Here is a 15,320-nt window from a genome sequence, read left to right as displayed (position 1 = left end):
GCTCACCCTGGAGCTATGCTTCTTGTCCTTAAATAAAATCACCTTTTTTTTACTCACAACTGGTTTGGATGTTTGGCTTGGGAACCAGGGCGGGGATTTGTCTCTCTCTCCTCCAACCTTATGTGCGTCCCTACACGCCTAGATTAGGGGCGTAACATAAATGGAGTTCTCACACGAAACAAAGTATAGCTTTTTATTTTGTGAATAACTTAAAAATCTTAGCTCAAATAGCTTTAAAACTGTTTTCTCAACGGGGATATTGAATTCTATAAGATAAAGCCATAAATACGTATATCTGAGTTTCCTATCAAAAGTTACAGCTGTCTTCATGAAGTTGTAAACCCTTTTATTTGAATGGAGTTCTCGCACGAAACAAAGTATAGGCTTTCATTTTTTCAATAACTGGAAGCTCTTGGCTCAAACAGCTGCAAAACCTGTTTCCCCAGCAGGAGATGCTGAATTGTATAAGGCAAAGCCATATTGATGTGTGTCTGGGCCTTCTATCAAAAGTTACAGGTAACTTCATGAAGCTGTACAAAAACACTTTATTTTGCCGAGACCGTGCGTTTCTGACTATTACATGCATTTGAATGGAGTTCTCGCACGAAACAAAGTATAGGTTTTCATCTTGTGAATAACTTGAAAATCTTAGCTCACATAGCTTTAAAACTGTTTGCTCAACACGGGGATATTGAATTCGATAAGATAAAGCCATAAATACGCATATCTGAGTCTCCTATCAAAAGTTAGAGCTGTCTTCATGAAGTTGTAAACGCTTTATTTCGCCAAGACAGTGCGTTTCTGACTATTACATGCATTTGAATGGAGTTGTCGCACGAAACAAAGTATAGGTATTCATTTTGTGAATAACTTGAAAATCTTAGATCAAACAGCTGCAAAACCTGTTTGCTCAACACGGGGATATCGAACTTTATAAGATAAAGCCATAAATATGTTTATATGCGTCTTCTATCAAAAGTTACAGCTGTCTTGAATGAAAGCATTATAGCAGCTCACCTCGATCATGTGGTAGAACAGACACATGGGCCACCTACGTGTCCTTCTACGGCAGGAGTAGTTGCCACAAACCTGCAAAACAAAAAGAAATGATCAGGTGACATGAACAGATTTATACAGCCATAAGCAAGAGATTCTTCCTGCCTGTGGGCGTCAAACTGGACCCCCCCCCCCCCCCCTCCTTACTGTAACTATCAAAACTATCATAGTCTAAAACTATCATCTCATATCAAAACTATTATAATCACATTATATGACTTTATCAGTTATAACAATGAGAAACGGTGAACAATTTGGCAAATAAATTACTTATAATTGTGCTTACCTGGTCCAAATGATCCACAGTCCCTTTGCATTTGTTATAATCCAGGATGATGTGGGGCTTTCTCTTCCCAGAGTCCTGGACTTGTAGCTCACGGTGCCCGGTGCTCAATAAGACAACCTTTTTTCTTTGCTTGGGGATGTAGGAAACCACAGCCTTGCCCCCCCTGTAGCGACCTGGACGGGAGAGACGATCATCGAATCTTACTGCCCGATTAATTTGCTCAAATCTTTTTTTCTTTTTTTTTGACATGGTAGCATGAAACAGAAGAGCCCTGTCTCCCCATTTCACAGGCTTGTTGTCGTTTCATGTTGAGACCTGTACAGGCCAGCCAGCATCAAAAGCCCCATGTAAGCCTCATCTATGTCCTTCCAGTCTTTTACTGACCTGTTGCCCCTGCAGGTTGGTGAAATGCAGGATTAGCTGCATAATGTCCTCTGCAAAAAAAAGATGGAAAGTGCTCACAGGGCTGCTGATCCTATACGAATTGCATAATGGGTTGGTCCTGGGGTTAAAATGGGGGGAGGAAAAAATGGCAGGACCTCTTCGCGTGTGGGTTGCCACATGATTTCTCCATTTTTAGATCTCCACTGGCCATCCTCCAGTCTTGTCTCTTCCTCCTGCTCTTCTTCCTCCTTCTCCTTCTCCTCCTCCTCACATGAGCTGCAAAGCTCCTCAGTGCCTGGCAAAAATTCTTCTTCGCTGTCAGAAGTATCTCCACTGCTTGTGGAGAGTGCAAAACTGCAGCAACAGCCTCCTCTAAACTGAGTGCACGCTTCATTGTGTCTGTGCAGAAATGACCACTCAGACCAGGCTGCAAAGTATTCTCATAGACTTCAAAGGTGCACCTGAATAAACATGCTATACCATACATCCAATAAGAGAGAGGAGGCACACTCTTGATCAAGAAAAAACATAAGCGCACGCCTTTGATCTCTCTCTCCCCCCCCCCCCCTCTCTCTCTCTCTCTCTCTCTCTCTCTCTCTCTCACACACACACACACACATGCACATACATACATACACAATACCATTTTATGGTGGTTAGCTGTTTTATTGTCATGCATTTTACAAGGTAAGATAACCATGTCCTGCATTCAAAACCACTGAAAATGTCTATGGTGGTGCTGTGCCTAATATTGTGCTGGTGTATGCTGGGTAATCGCACAGCTAGCGACTGGGTGACTTTATTCACCCGCTTCGGCTGTTATCAGTCCATATCCCCTAGATATGGACCATCTCCTGCTAGATTGTTCAGAAGGTTGTTATCATCCATCCAGATGGAGGATCACTAACAGGAGCGTGGGAAGACTCCAGAATCCACTCTGGCTGCAATCCGGTGGATACAGCAGTGTTTACAGGTAAGACCGTTTAAACGGACAGCATTTATAGAATGACTATTAAAAGTCAGACCAGCGAGTGTCAATAATGTTAATGTGGTTATGTTAGTAATACACCGAGTGCTAATATAACAGCTTTAAGATGCATTTGTAGATGTTATTACGTGTTTTATCGTCTTTATGGTGCTAGCTTAAAGTTACGGTGTAAACGTTAGCTTATATTGGAGTAAAGCTGTTACTGTTTAAACGATGTTAGCACAGAAATATTAGCTTCTGTCATGACTGACGAAGTTACTAGTTAATAAAGTTTCCAGTAAAGTGTTTAATCGCAGCCACAGACTGACAGCAAATATCTCGATTAGCTTCAGTGCATCTGTAATAAATATGTGCAAGTTTCAGTGCTTCGTTTAAACTGTATGATACTTATACTGACCCAGGGTCAGTGTAAAATACAATCCTAGCTGTGTGAACAAAGCCTGGCTCCTTTAATCCTGCATGAAAAACCTCAGGATGCAGGCTATTATTACTCTTTCCTGCTGGCACACCTGTCACACCTGAGAGTCAGCTAGAAACTTACAGTGACGTGGACATCATGCAAAGACTGCCAGACTCTGTAATACTGCAAATGATCAGTGACTCAAGTTAACTACTAACTAAACTTTAAACGGTACCTCTGTGTCTCTGTGTGCTGAACATTTAGGATTGAGTCAGGCTGCATCTGTGTTAGTCCTCTGACAGACTGGTGACCTGTCCAGGTGTGCTCTACCTATGACTACTGGGACAGGCTCTAGCTCCTGTAATAGAAATTTTATGTTATTCTCATTTAAAGCATTTAAGTGCTTATGCATATGCTTAGTTGTGACACTGTTATAGACTGTTCAATGAAAGTTTCTAAAACTAGATGAACTTACTTCAGCAGTTTGAGAAAACAACTCCCTTTACAGGTGCTGATAACGTCAAGGGCACAAAACAGCATAACCATTGATCCGTTAGGTTTCATAGCGAGACACGTGAAGTGGCAGAGCTGACATGACTGAACTGTGATGTTTGATGTGTGTTTGCTCTCCTGTGCACAGTAATAAATAGCATGATCACAGCTCTTTCTGTGTTGCAGACTTTATTTAAAAAATTCCATGACATCTACTATAACTGAACCAACCTGGTGCTCTTCATTTATGGAGGCTGTTGAGTCTGAATGTTGGATGTTGTGTATCTCGTGTTCTCTGGGCTTGGTTGTCCTCAAGTCTTTTTGCAGGATCAGAAAACAAAACCGGGAGGCGCGTAAATGTTTCTTCTCCATGATGTTTCTTCAAATGTTTCTTCTGGATGATGATATGACCGTGACACGGGATGCCACCTTTGGTCTTGTGATGAAGCAAAGCTCAGGAAGAAGTGTGATTAAATGGTACCCACATGTTGAGAAGGATGTACAGGGCACCTGCAGCCAAATCCAAGCTTCAGCTTAGTTGTAGTTGCAGAATGCTATAGGACTGAGACATCTAAGGCATCAAATGTTTGATTAAACGGATGAAAAAGAGAAGTTTTTTCCCTATAATTATCACTTCTTAAAATCTGTAGCAACTTCAAGTCTGTCAGCATGCTGAGCATGCTCAGAATGTGACAATATATTTTTGTTCAATATTTAATTTCTTTCAGTTGCAATTGTTAAATGAAAAAATATATATTCTTATAATTTAGCAAACGAATTTATCAAAAAAAAACAACAACATATATCTGTATTAGTTTTAGTAAATTAATTTGACACCTGTATTGAAAATACCATATTGTATTCATACAGAATCAGTATGGTATCATTGTTTGTCTGTTCACTGATTGTTGAAGCTAAGAGCTACTTTGATCTGTTTAGATCTAAAGTATCCAAAGTTGAGTTCTAATGTTTCTTCACCCCTGTGTGTGTGATATGTGATTTCCTACATGCTGGCAGAGCAGAGCAGCAGTTTGTGCTCACAGATGGTGACGGTGTGGAGAGACGGTGGTATTTCCTCAGAAGAACCAGCAGAGTCACAAAGGACACCAGTCCATCTCACCACCTTGACTTGCTGACTGATGTTCGTCTGCACTGCACAGAGGAAATCAACTGACCGAGGTTTGTCCAGTGACGTGTTATGAAATGTATATTTGTTTTATGCTTACAGATATGTTTTTCTTGACAGAGGCTCTGCAGAGGTTAGACAAAGCAGAGAAAACATGTGCTTTACATTTTACTGTGATTTATTGAGATATTTGTTGCCTGATGTTCAGCAGGAATGGAGAAATAGAATCAAAGGGAGATGTTTTTCCTGTTTTTGTAATGATGTAAGTAAATCTTCAATATTATTTATTTGCTTGGTTATATTAGGAGCGATTCTGAGTGAGGGGGAGAGGAGTCATCATCCAGGTAAAGTGACGTGGATCAGTGGATACACTTGTCTCCCCTTTAAAGGAGACGATCCAAGTCATCCTTAAATGTTAGCGCTTTCAAATACACAAACATTTTTAAAGGACAAAAATGAACATCCAACTTTGACTGTAATACAAAATAAATCTTTGCATGTGTGTTTTCAAACTCTCAGATGGGCAGTATATCAGTCTTGGACTGTCTAACCTGCCGGAGCAGCACTGAATGACCACCGCACGAGCATGTTCCTGCAACATTCAGCATCTGATCCTTCATCTGTGTGCTTCTGCTTTTGGTAAGTAGAGTTACCCAACTCCAGTAACTCTAAACACATGCCATCCATTTCTAACGGCCTGGTTACTTCCTGTCAGTTACTTTAGAAACCATGTGGTCACCTGACCTAACACTGTTTCTTCTTCTTCCCCTTAATGTTGAAGTGTCAAATGTCAAACAGCTGGAGAGGAAACTACACCAGTGTACTGGGATGTTTCAGCAACACGTGCCAGATGCTGTTCCTTCATGGTGACATCACCAGAGACAGTCCCGCCCACCTCAGGACCCATTGATTATGATGATCTGATCCATCAAACCCCCAGCAGGTGAACTTTATTCATGACATAACACCGCAACAATGTAAAAAATTAAACAGCAACAGTCTAAATGTAAAGTGCATTCTAAAGTCCTCTTCAATAAATTGTATGCAAAGAGTCATTCAGGTCACTACAGAACCCAGAGTCTTCATCATTAAATCTCTGGTTGCTTCATTTTTTCTATCCTATATCAGATATTTTAAAGGTTAGCTTAGGTAAAGTTCCATTCTCATGGTGAGGCAAAGTGCTTTATGTGTGTGTGTGCGTGTCATGAACGGCTATAAAAGGCCTATAATTAAAGAACAAAGCGGGGTTTGAGTTCGAGTTGCGGCAGACTGTCACTACTTGTAAATGGAACGCAGCCTTCCTACGGCGGACAGCTAATAACAGGAATCGGACGCGGTCCAGCCAAGTCCACAGCAACCACCATAGCAACCGCCTAGCATGACCTTAAAAACATATTCTGTCTTCATAACTATCAAAATCGTGAAATGATTTGCAAAGTGTGAAAGTGTTACAGCTGCAGAGAGCTATGGCGGTATCTATGGAAGCTGTTTACATAGCTAATAATATACGATGTAACCATGGAGACAGTCAGTCACTTGAGCTAGCGGTGCATGTTTACTACAGTGAATAAGGTGATTGAGTGCACAGCGTCCACACTCTGCAGGGGGTAAAGACATTACTTCAATATTGTTTTATATTGATATATATTAGCCTTCTGTTGACCATCACCTCAGGTTCACCATTACAGTTTCAGATTACAGATGCACACTGTCTAAACACATTCAAAAACTCATGTCTCAGAAATAAGCACAGCTGTTCATGTTTGTCATTAGAGTTTTATTTGTAAGAAAATTATGAACTTCATATTGTGCATTAAATAAAAGAACATTTCACAACTCTGAGTCAACAGAAACAGGTAACAGAAATGTCTCTAATGTGTACAGTGTAGTGAAGCATTAAAAGATCATAAAGGAAAAACTAACATTTATGTGAAACTAATTGTAATAAAAAATGAGCAGGTGCTTTATAGATTTAAAAGAAAGAATCTGAAAACAACACTTTTTTGGTCTAAGTGATCAAAGTAGAAAACAGAACTGATGTTCAAGAACAAACCGTAGCTGCACTAATATTACACATCTCGATCGTTGTACTGAACAGACATGTTGCTTTTAAAACCACATGCAGTGTGTGACCATGACTGTTCACTGAGACCATGAACGCCACTTCGCTGAGGCATTCTTCTTCTTCTTCTTGCCATTAAATTGGAAGCAGAAGCAGCACGAGCTGATTTGATCTACTGAAAGGAAAAAGCAGAACATCTGAGTTGAAACCAGTCAGCTGAAATCATTAAGACAGGAACAAATTCAATGCAGTGTCTCAAGTGGCTTAGCCTGTTACAACTGTTGATACAAGTTAAATACGGTTAACACACAGTGTCAGGGAGCTCCAGTGTGGGAACTAGTGGCTTTAGGTTTGTAGTCATTTAACTTTCATCCATTCATTCATTTAATTCAGGAGGAAGAAATGCCAGGTTGGTGCAGGCTGGTTACATGCATTTGGTCCCATGCTGTCTTTAATTAAATGACTTGGTTCATTTTATGGCTGGGCTGTATGTGGGGTTATATCATGTTATTTGGGCAGGAGTACCTGTCCCCTGTTAGACTTAGAAAGTTTCTCCATAAGTAGAGTTTCTAACTCTTCTAGCACATCTGTGGCTGACAGCTTTTTGGTGGCTCTTTTTACCCCACACTGGTTGTGAGTGTGTAAATAGCCCCACTAGTTATTTTGGGTTGCAGTTAACTAGGGAGGAAGGGGTGGGTATGCCATGATTAGGTGAATAACAATTATATGTGATACATAAATTTCACAATGCATGCATATATCTCTATCAATTAAACCTGGCCTGAGGGCTGCCATTTTTTACATTCAGTTATTTCTCTTAGAAATGTTGGAACTAAATAATGAATGTGTTACAGTTAAAGTGAAACACTGGTCAGTGTAAATGGCTCATTGGGACACAGAAACCTTTAAATTAAACCTGATATCTAGTGTCAAACAATATCAAAGCTGTAAAAGATGTTTACATTCAGAATTTATAAAACTATGATTGTAAATAAATTCAAACAAGTGAGCTTTTCTCTTTGTGCTGAATATCAACACTGTGGTTTCTTAGACTGTAAGCTTTACTTTAGTGCAACCAGTTGCAGAAGCTGCCACTCCAAATGTCTTTTGATAACAAGAAAAAAATACCTTTTCAGTACACGGCCTGAAGTTCTTCTCCGACATCTTCTGCAATCGGCTTTGTCTGCTGGTTTGAAGACAATAAACCACAAAAAAGATGATTTAGTCACTTTGTCTGCGTCATGCAGCTCGAATGTGTCGTGTAACGATGTTGAATAGCCGTCGTTATCCCTCTGCTTTGAGCCTTTTATCAAAAGTTACAGCTAACTTCATGAAGTTGTACAAAAAGGCTTCATTTCGCCGAGACAGTGCGTTTCTGACTATTACATGCATTTGAATGGAGTTCTTGCACGAAACAAAGTATAAGTTTTCATTATGTGAATAACTTGTATTTTACACTGACCCTGGGTCAGTATCAACTTCATGAAGACAGCTGTAACTTTTGATAGAGGACTCACACACACACACATATTTATGGCTTTGCCTTATAGAATTCAGCATCTCCGTGCTGAGGAAATAGGTTTTGCAGCTGTTTGAGCTAAGATTTTCAAGTTATTCACAAATTGAAAACCTATACTTTGTGTCGGGCGAGAACTCCATTCAAATGCATGTAATAGTGAGAAACGCACTAACGTGGTGAAATAAAGCGTTTTTCCATAAACTTCATAAAGACAGCTGTAAATTTTGAGAGAAGACTCACACACACATTGGGGGGATATTGAAGTCTATAAGATAAAGCCATGAATATGTTTGTCTGAGTCTTCTATCAAAAGTTACAGCAAGCTCTATGAAGTTGATGAGAAACGCTTTACTTCGCCAAGACAGTGCGTTTCTCACTGTTACATGCATTTGAATTTAGTTCTTGCCCGACACAAAGTATAGGTTTTAATTTGTGAATAACTTGAAAATCTTAGCTCAAACAGCTGCAAAACCTATTTCCTGAGCACTGAGATGCTGAATTCTATAAGGCAAAGCCATAAATATGTGTGTGTGATTCTTCTATCAACAGTTACAGCTGTCTTCTTGAAGTTGATACTGACCCAGGGTCAGTGTAAAATACAATCCTAGCTGTGTGAACAAAGCTTGGCTCCTTTAATCCTGCATGACAAACCTCAGGATGCAGGTTATTATTACTCTTTCCTGCTGGCACACCTGAGAGTCAGCTAGAAACTTACAGTGACGTGGACATCATGCAAAGACTGCCAGACTCTGTAATACTGTGAATGATCAGTGACTCAAGTTAACACTAAACTTTAAACAGTACCTCTGTGTCTCTGTGTGCTGAACATTTAGGATTGAGTCTGCATTGACTTTATTTATTGAGACTTTAATGTGCTAAAAGCAGGTTGAAGACAGCTCAGAAACATTTGAAGATTAAAATTTAGCATTATGGCTGCTGGTGGTTTGTAAAGCCTATACTCAGCTGTAGTTTTTGTTACTAATTTATGTTTGTTGTTGTTTAACACAGATTTCAGAAGAGCAAATATGCTTAATAGTTTAACTAGATTTCATTTGTCAGTGTGGGACTGCTGAGTCACCTGAAGAACTCATTTCATTCATTCTCCACATGATGTTCATATACAGAAATGTTTCACAGGAACTGGTTCCTCCCAAACTGTGAACTAGTGTGTTTCCATAGATTATCTCTGTATGAATGTACTTTTAAATGAATGCAAGTGTTTGTCCTTTTTTGTTCCTCAGTTACAGTACGTGATATCTTGATATCAGGCGGTCAACACTGGGGGAAGACAAGAAGCAGACGTACTTCCAAGAGGGAGCTGCAGTGAGGACACAGCCAGGTCACTGAGGTCAGAGGTCAGAATCTGAAACAGCTCAGGTTTATATTTTAGGGGTTATAAAAAATCAAAATGTATTTATGAAGAAACCTTTAAATAATAGTCATAATTATGATTATTATAAGAAATATCAAACATTTAAGTGGATTTTCTGTTACACATATTGTATTAGCCCTGCAATAAACTGGCAGCCTGTCTTTGTCCTGTATCAGCTGGGATAGGCTTCATCCTCCCGCAACCCTGAATTGGATACATTGTATTCCAATTATGTAATCTGATCATTTACAAACTCAAGGTATCTAATCAAAATGTAAGTAATAATTATAAAATGGGAAAGCAGAAATAAGTGTGACATAAATGTAAATGTGTTAGCTGACATAGAGGACAGCTACATGTAGTCTGAAAAACCTTTGTTGTCAAGTATTGCAGGTATATCAGCACGAGACATTCTTACATAGAAGAGTCTGTTAAAGTCTCTAACTCAGCGAAGCATTATTGGTCCCGTCTGTTTGGATAAATATAGTAAGTTGATGTTTGTCCATTTATTGACACATTTTCTTAAGTGCTTATCCAGTTCAGGATCACAGTGGAGCTGCAGCTGGATATGTTCATTAAATAAACCTTACAAAAGTTAACAATAAACCTGCATCCATGTACGTTGTTGTCCACAGGATAAGAAAATCAAACTGGAACACTGTGGAACATGTTAATAAATGTTTGTGTGTTTATGCCTGTGTCTTTCACAGGAGGCGCTGGAAGGTTTCCCTAATAGTTCCTGGTGAATCAAAGCAGAACCATAAAGGTTGCTGGATTGCATGATGGCCTTACCCCTGAGCAGTCATCCTGTTAAAGGAGGAACAAGTTAGAAGCTGTTTTCAAAGTAGCTGAGCAGATTTCATCTCAAGTAAGCGATTAACTGTTTGTTCATCTGTTCTGCCACTTAAAGAGCATTTAAGGACGTCTTTTGAGTGTCCAGCTGAATTAATTCTACTGGCTCTCATGGTCATTTGTTATTATAGACATATTTTTCATGTTCATCCAGCTATTTAGTAAATTCTATCTATTTAGTAATATCCGTCAGCTATAAAATGTAATATAAATATAAAAAATATCTAAATATCTCCTGCACTTTATATTTTAATGATGTAAGTCTGTTATCGTGTTACATTAGCATTCCTCACATATCAATGAGATGCTGTACAGTACAATCCTACTGACGCAGCAGAGGGATAACGACGGCTATTCAACATCGTTACACGACACATTCGAGCTGCATGACACAGACAAAGTGACTAAATCATCTTTTTTGTGGTTTATTGTCTTCAAACCAGCAGACAAAGCCGATTGCAGAAGATGTCGGAGAAGAACTTCAGGCCGTGTACTGAAAAGGTATTTTTTTCTTGTTATCAAAAGACATTTGGAGTGGCAGCTTCTGCAACTGGTTGCACTAAAGTAAAGCTTACAGTCTAAGAAACCACAGTGTTGATATTCAGCACAAAGAGAAAAGCTCACTTGTTTGAATTTATTTACAATCATAGTTTTATAAATTCTGAATGTAAACATCTTTTACAGCTTTGATATTGTTTGACACTAGATATCAGGTTTAATTTAAAGGTTTCTGTGTCCCAATGAGCCATTTACACTGACCAGTGTTTCACTTTAACTGTAACACATTCATTATTTAGTTCCAACATTTCTAAGAGAAATAACTGAATGTAAAAAATGGCAGCCCTCAGGCCAGGTTTAATTGATAGAGATATATGCATGCATTGTGAAATTTATGTATCACATATAATTGTTATTCACCTAATCATGGCATACCCACCCCTTCCTCCCTAGTTAACTGCAACCCAAAATAACTAGTGGGGCTATTTACACACTCACAACCAGTGTGGGGTAAAAAGAGCCACCAAAAAGCTGTCAGCCACAGATGTGCTAGAAGAGTTAGAAACTCTACTTATGGAGAAACTTTCTAAGTCTAACAGGGGACAGGTACTCCTGCCCAAATAACATGATATAACCCCACATACAGCCCAGCCATAAAATGAACCAAGTCATTTAATTAAAGACAGCATGGGACCAAATGCATGTAACCAGCCTGCACCAACCTGGCATTTCTTCCTCCTGAATTAAATGAATGAATGGATGAAAGTTAAATGACTACAAACCTAAAGCCACTAGTTCCCACACTGGAGCTCCCTGACACTGTGTGTTAACCGTATTTAGCTTGTATCAACAGTTGTAACAGGCTAAGCCACTTGAGACACTGCATTGAATTTGTTCCTGTCTTAATGATTTCAGCTGACTGGTTCTGCTTTTTCCTTTCAGTAGATCAAATCAGCTCGTGCTGCTTCTGCTTCCAATTTAATGGCAAGAAGAAGAAGAAGAATGCTTCAGCGAAGTGGCGTTCATGGTCTCAGTGAACAGTCATGGTCACACACTGCATGTGGTTTTAAAAGCAACATGTCTGTTCAGTACAACGATCGAGATGTGTAATATTAGTGCAGCTACGGTTTGTTCTTGAACATCAGTTCTGTTTTCTACTTTGATCACTTAGACCAAAAAAGTGTTGTTTTCAGATTCTTTCTTTTAAATCTATAAAGCACCTGCTCATTTTTTATTACAATTAGTTTCACATAAATGTTAGTTTTTCCTTTATGATCTTTTAATGCTTACACTACACTGTACACATTAGAGACATTTCTGTTACCTGTTTCTGTTGACTCAGAGTTGTGAAATGTTCTTTTATTTAATGCACAATATGAAGTTCATAATTTTCTTACAAATAAAACTCTAATGACAAACATGAACAGCTGTGCTTATCTCTGAGACATGAGTTTTTGAATGTGTTTAGACAGTGTGCATTTGTATGCTGAAACTATAATGGTGAACCTGAGGTGATGGTCAACAGAAGGCAAATATATATCAATATAAAACAATATTGAAGTAATGTCTTTACCCCCTGCAGAGTGTGGACGCTGTGCACTCAATCACCTTATTCACTGTAGAAAACGTGACTGACTGTCTCCATGGTTACATCGTATATTATTAGCTATGTAAACAGCTTCCATAGCTCTCTGCAGCTGTAACACTTTCACACTTTGCAAATCATTTCACGATTTTGATAGTTATGAAGACAGAATATGTTTTTAAGGTCATGCTAGGCGGTTGCTATGGTGGTTGCTGTGGACTTGGCTGGACCGCGTCCGATTCCTGTTATTAGCTGTCCGCCGTAGGAAGGCTGTGTTCCATATACAAGTAGTGACAGTCTGCCGCAACTCGAACAAAGCAACCCCGCTTTGTTCTTTAATTATAGGCCTTTTATAGCCGTTCATGACACGCACACACACACATAAAGCACTTTGCCTCACCATGAGAATGGAACTTTACCTAAGCTAACCTTTAAAATATCTGATATAGGATAGAAAAATGAAGCAACCAGAGATGTAATGATAAAGACTCTAAAACCCACTGTCTTGACAAAATAAAGCGTTTTTGTACAACTTCATATAAATCGCTGTAACTTTTGATAGAAGACTTAGACAAACATGTTTATGGCTTTATCTTATAGAACTCAATATCCCCGTGCTGGGCAAACAGGTTTTGCAGCCGTTTGAGCTAAGATTTTAAAATTATTCACATAATGAAAACCTATACTTTGTTTCAGGCGAGTTTCCCATTCAAATGCATGTAACAGTGAGAAACGCATTGTCTTGGCGAAATAAAGCGTTTTTGAACAACTTCATATAAATCGCTGTAACTTTTGATAGAAGACTTAGACAAACATGTTTATGGCTTTATCTTATAGAACTCAATATCCCCGTGCTGGGCAAACAGGTTTTGCAGCCGTTTGAGCTAAGATTTTAAAATTATTCACATAATGAAAACCTATACTTTGTTTCAAGCGAGTTTCCCATTCAAATGCATGTAACAGTGAGAAACACACTGTCTTGGCGAAATAAAGCGTTTTTGAACAACTTCATATAAATCGCTGTAACTTTTGATAGAAGACTCAGACAAACATGTTTATGGCTTTATCTTATAGAACTCAATATCCCCGTGCTGGGCAAACAGGTTTTTCAGCCGTTTGAGCTAAGATTTTAAAATTATTCACATGATGAAAACCTATACTTTGTTTCAGGCGAGTTTCCCATTCAAATGCATGTAACAGTGAGAAACGCATTGTCTTGGCGAAATAAAGCGTTTTTGAACAACTTCATATAAATCGCTGTAACTTTTGATAGAAGACTCAGACAAACATGTTTATGGCTTTATCTTATAGAACTCAATATCCCCGTGCTGGGCAAACAGGTTTTTCAGCCGTTTGAGCTAAGATTTTAAAATTATTCACATGATGAAAACCTATACTTTGTTTCAGGCGAGTTTCCCATTCAAATGCATGTAACAGTGAGAAACGCATTGTCTTGGCGAAATAAAGCGTTTTTGAACAACTTCATATAAATCGCTGTAACTTTTGATAGAAGACTTAGACAAACATGTTTATGGCTTTATCTTATAGAACTCAATATCCCCGTGCTGGGCAAACAGGTTTTGCAGCCGTTTGAGCTAAGATTTTAAAATTATTCACATAATGAAAACCTATACTTTGTTTCAGGCGAGTTTCCCATTCAAATGCATGTAACAGTGAGAAACGCATTGTCTTGGCGAAATAAAGCGTTTTTGAACAACTTCATATAAATCGCTGTAACTTTTGATAGAAGACTTAGACAAACATGTTTATGGCTTTATCTTATAGAACTCAATATCCCCGTGCTGGGCAAACAGGTTTTGCAGCCGTTTGAGCTAAGATTTTAAAATTATTCACATAATGAAAACCTATACTTTGTCTCAGGCGAGTTTCCCATTCAAATGCATGTAACAGTGAGAAACACACTGTCTTGGCGAAATAAAGCGTTTTTGTACAACTTCATATAAATCGCTGTAACTTTTGATAGAAGACTCAGACAAACATGTTTATGGCTTTATCTTATAGAACTCAATATCCCCGTGCTGGGCAAACAGAACAGGTTTTGCAGCCGTTTGAGCTAAGATTTTAAAATTATTCACATAATGAAAACCTATACTTTGTTTCAGGCGAGTTTCCCATTCAAATGCATGTAACAGTGAGAAACGCATTGTCTTGGCGAAATAAAGCGTTTTTGAACAACTTCATATAAATCGCTGTAACTTTTGATAGAAGACTCAGACAAACATGTTTATGGCTTTATCTTATAGAACTCAATATCCCCGTGCTGGGCAAACAGGTTTTGCAGCCGTTTGAGCTAAGATTTTAAAATTATTCACATGATGAAAACCTATACTTTGTTTCAGGCGAGTTTCCCATTCAAATGCATGTAACAGTGAGAAACGCATTGTCTTGGCGAAATAAAGCGTTTTTGAACAACTTCATATAAATCGCTGTAACTTTTGATAGAAGACTTAGACAAACATGTTTATGGCTTTATCTTATAGAACTCAATATCCCCGTGCTGGGCAAACAGGTTTTGCAGCCGTTTGAGCTAAGATTTTAAAATTATTCACATAATGAAAACCTATACTTTGTTTCAGGCGAGTTTCCCATTCAAATGCATGTAACAGTGAGAAACACACTGTCTTGGCGAAAGAAAGCGTTTTTGAACAACTTCATATAAATCGCTGTAACTTTTGATAG

General features: G+C 38.6%; 1 long non-coding RNA gene across 9 annotated transcripts; it reads left to right on the top strand.

Moving 5' to 3' along the window:
* The first annotated feature begins 2,329 nt into the window (after positions 1-2,329).
* LOC147321495 (uncharacterized) lies at positions 2,330-12,420 on the top strand. Of its 9 annotated transcripts, none has more exons than XR_015130947.1 (9): positions 2,330-2,413; positions 2,619-4,785; positions 5,038-5,146; positions 5,252-5,371; positions 5,514-5,675; positions 9,555-9,668; positions 10,396-10,553; positions 10,981-11,038; positions 11,978-12,419. It is a non-coding gene; the product is annotated as an uncharacterized LOC147321495 (long non-coding RNA). The 9 variants fall into 9 exon arrangements; XR_015130948.1 differs by having other exon boundaries at positions 2,336-2,699; positions 3,923-4,785; positions 11,978-12,420; XR_015130953.1 differs by having other exon boundaries at positions 2,336-4,083; positions 4,629-4,785; positions 11,978-12,410.
* The last annotated feature ends 2,900 nt before the right edge of the window (positions 12,421-15,320 follow it).

The sequence above is a fragment of the Aulonocara sp. 'chitande type north' Nkhata Bay genome, linkage group LG9 (genome assembly GCF_057382095.1).
Source record: "Aulonocara sp. 'chitande type north' Nkhata Bay isolate Kocher_YH1m ecotype deep benthic linkage group LG9, A_spYH_male_GT1.1, whole genome shotgun sequence".
In the NCBI taxonomy this organism is placed as follows: domain Eukaryota; kingdom Metazoa; phylum Chordata; class Actinopteri; order Cichliformes; family Cichlidae; genus Aulonocara; species Aulonocara sp. 'chitande type north' Nkhata Bay.
Note: the sequence above shows the minus strand (reverse complement) of the source record. Positions and strands in the feature narration are given on the sequence as shown.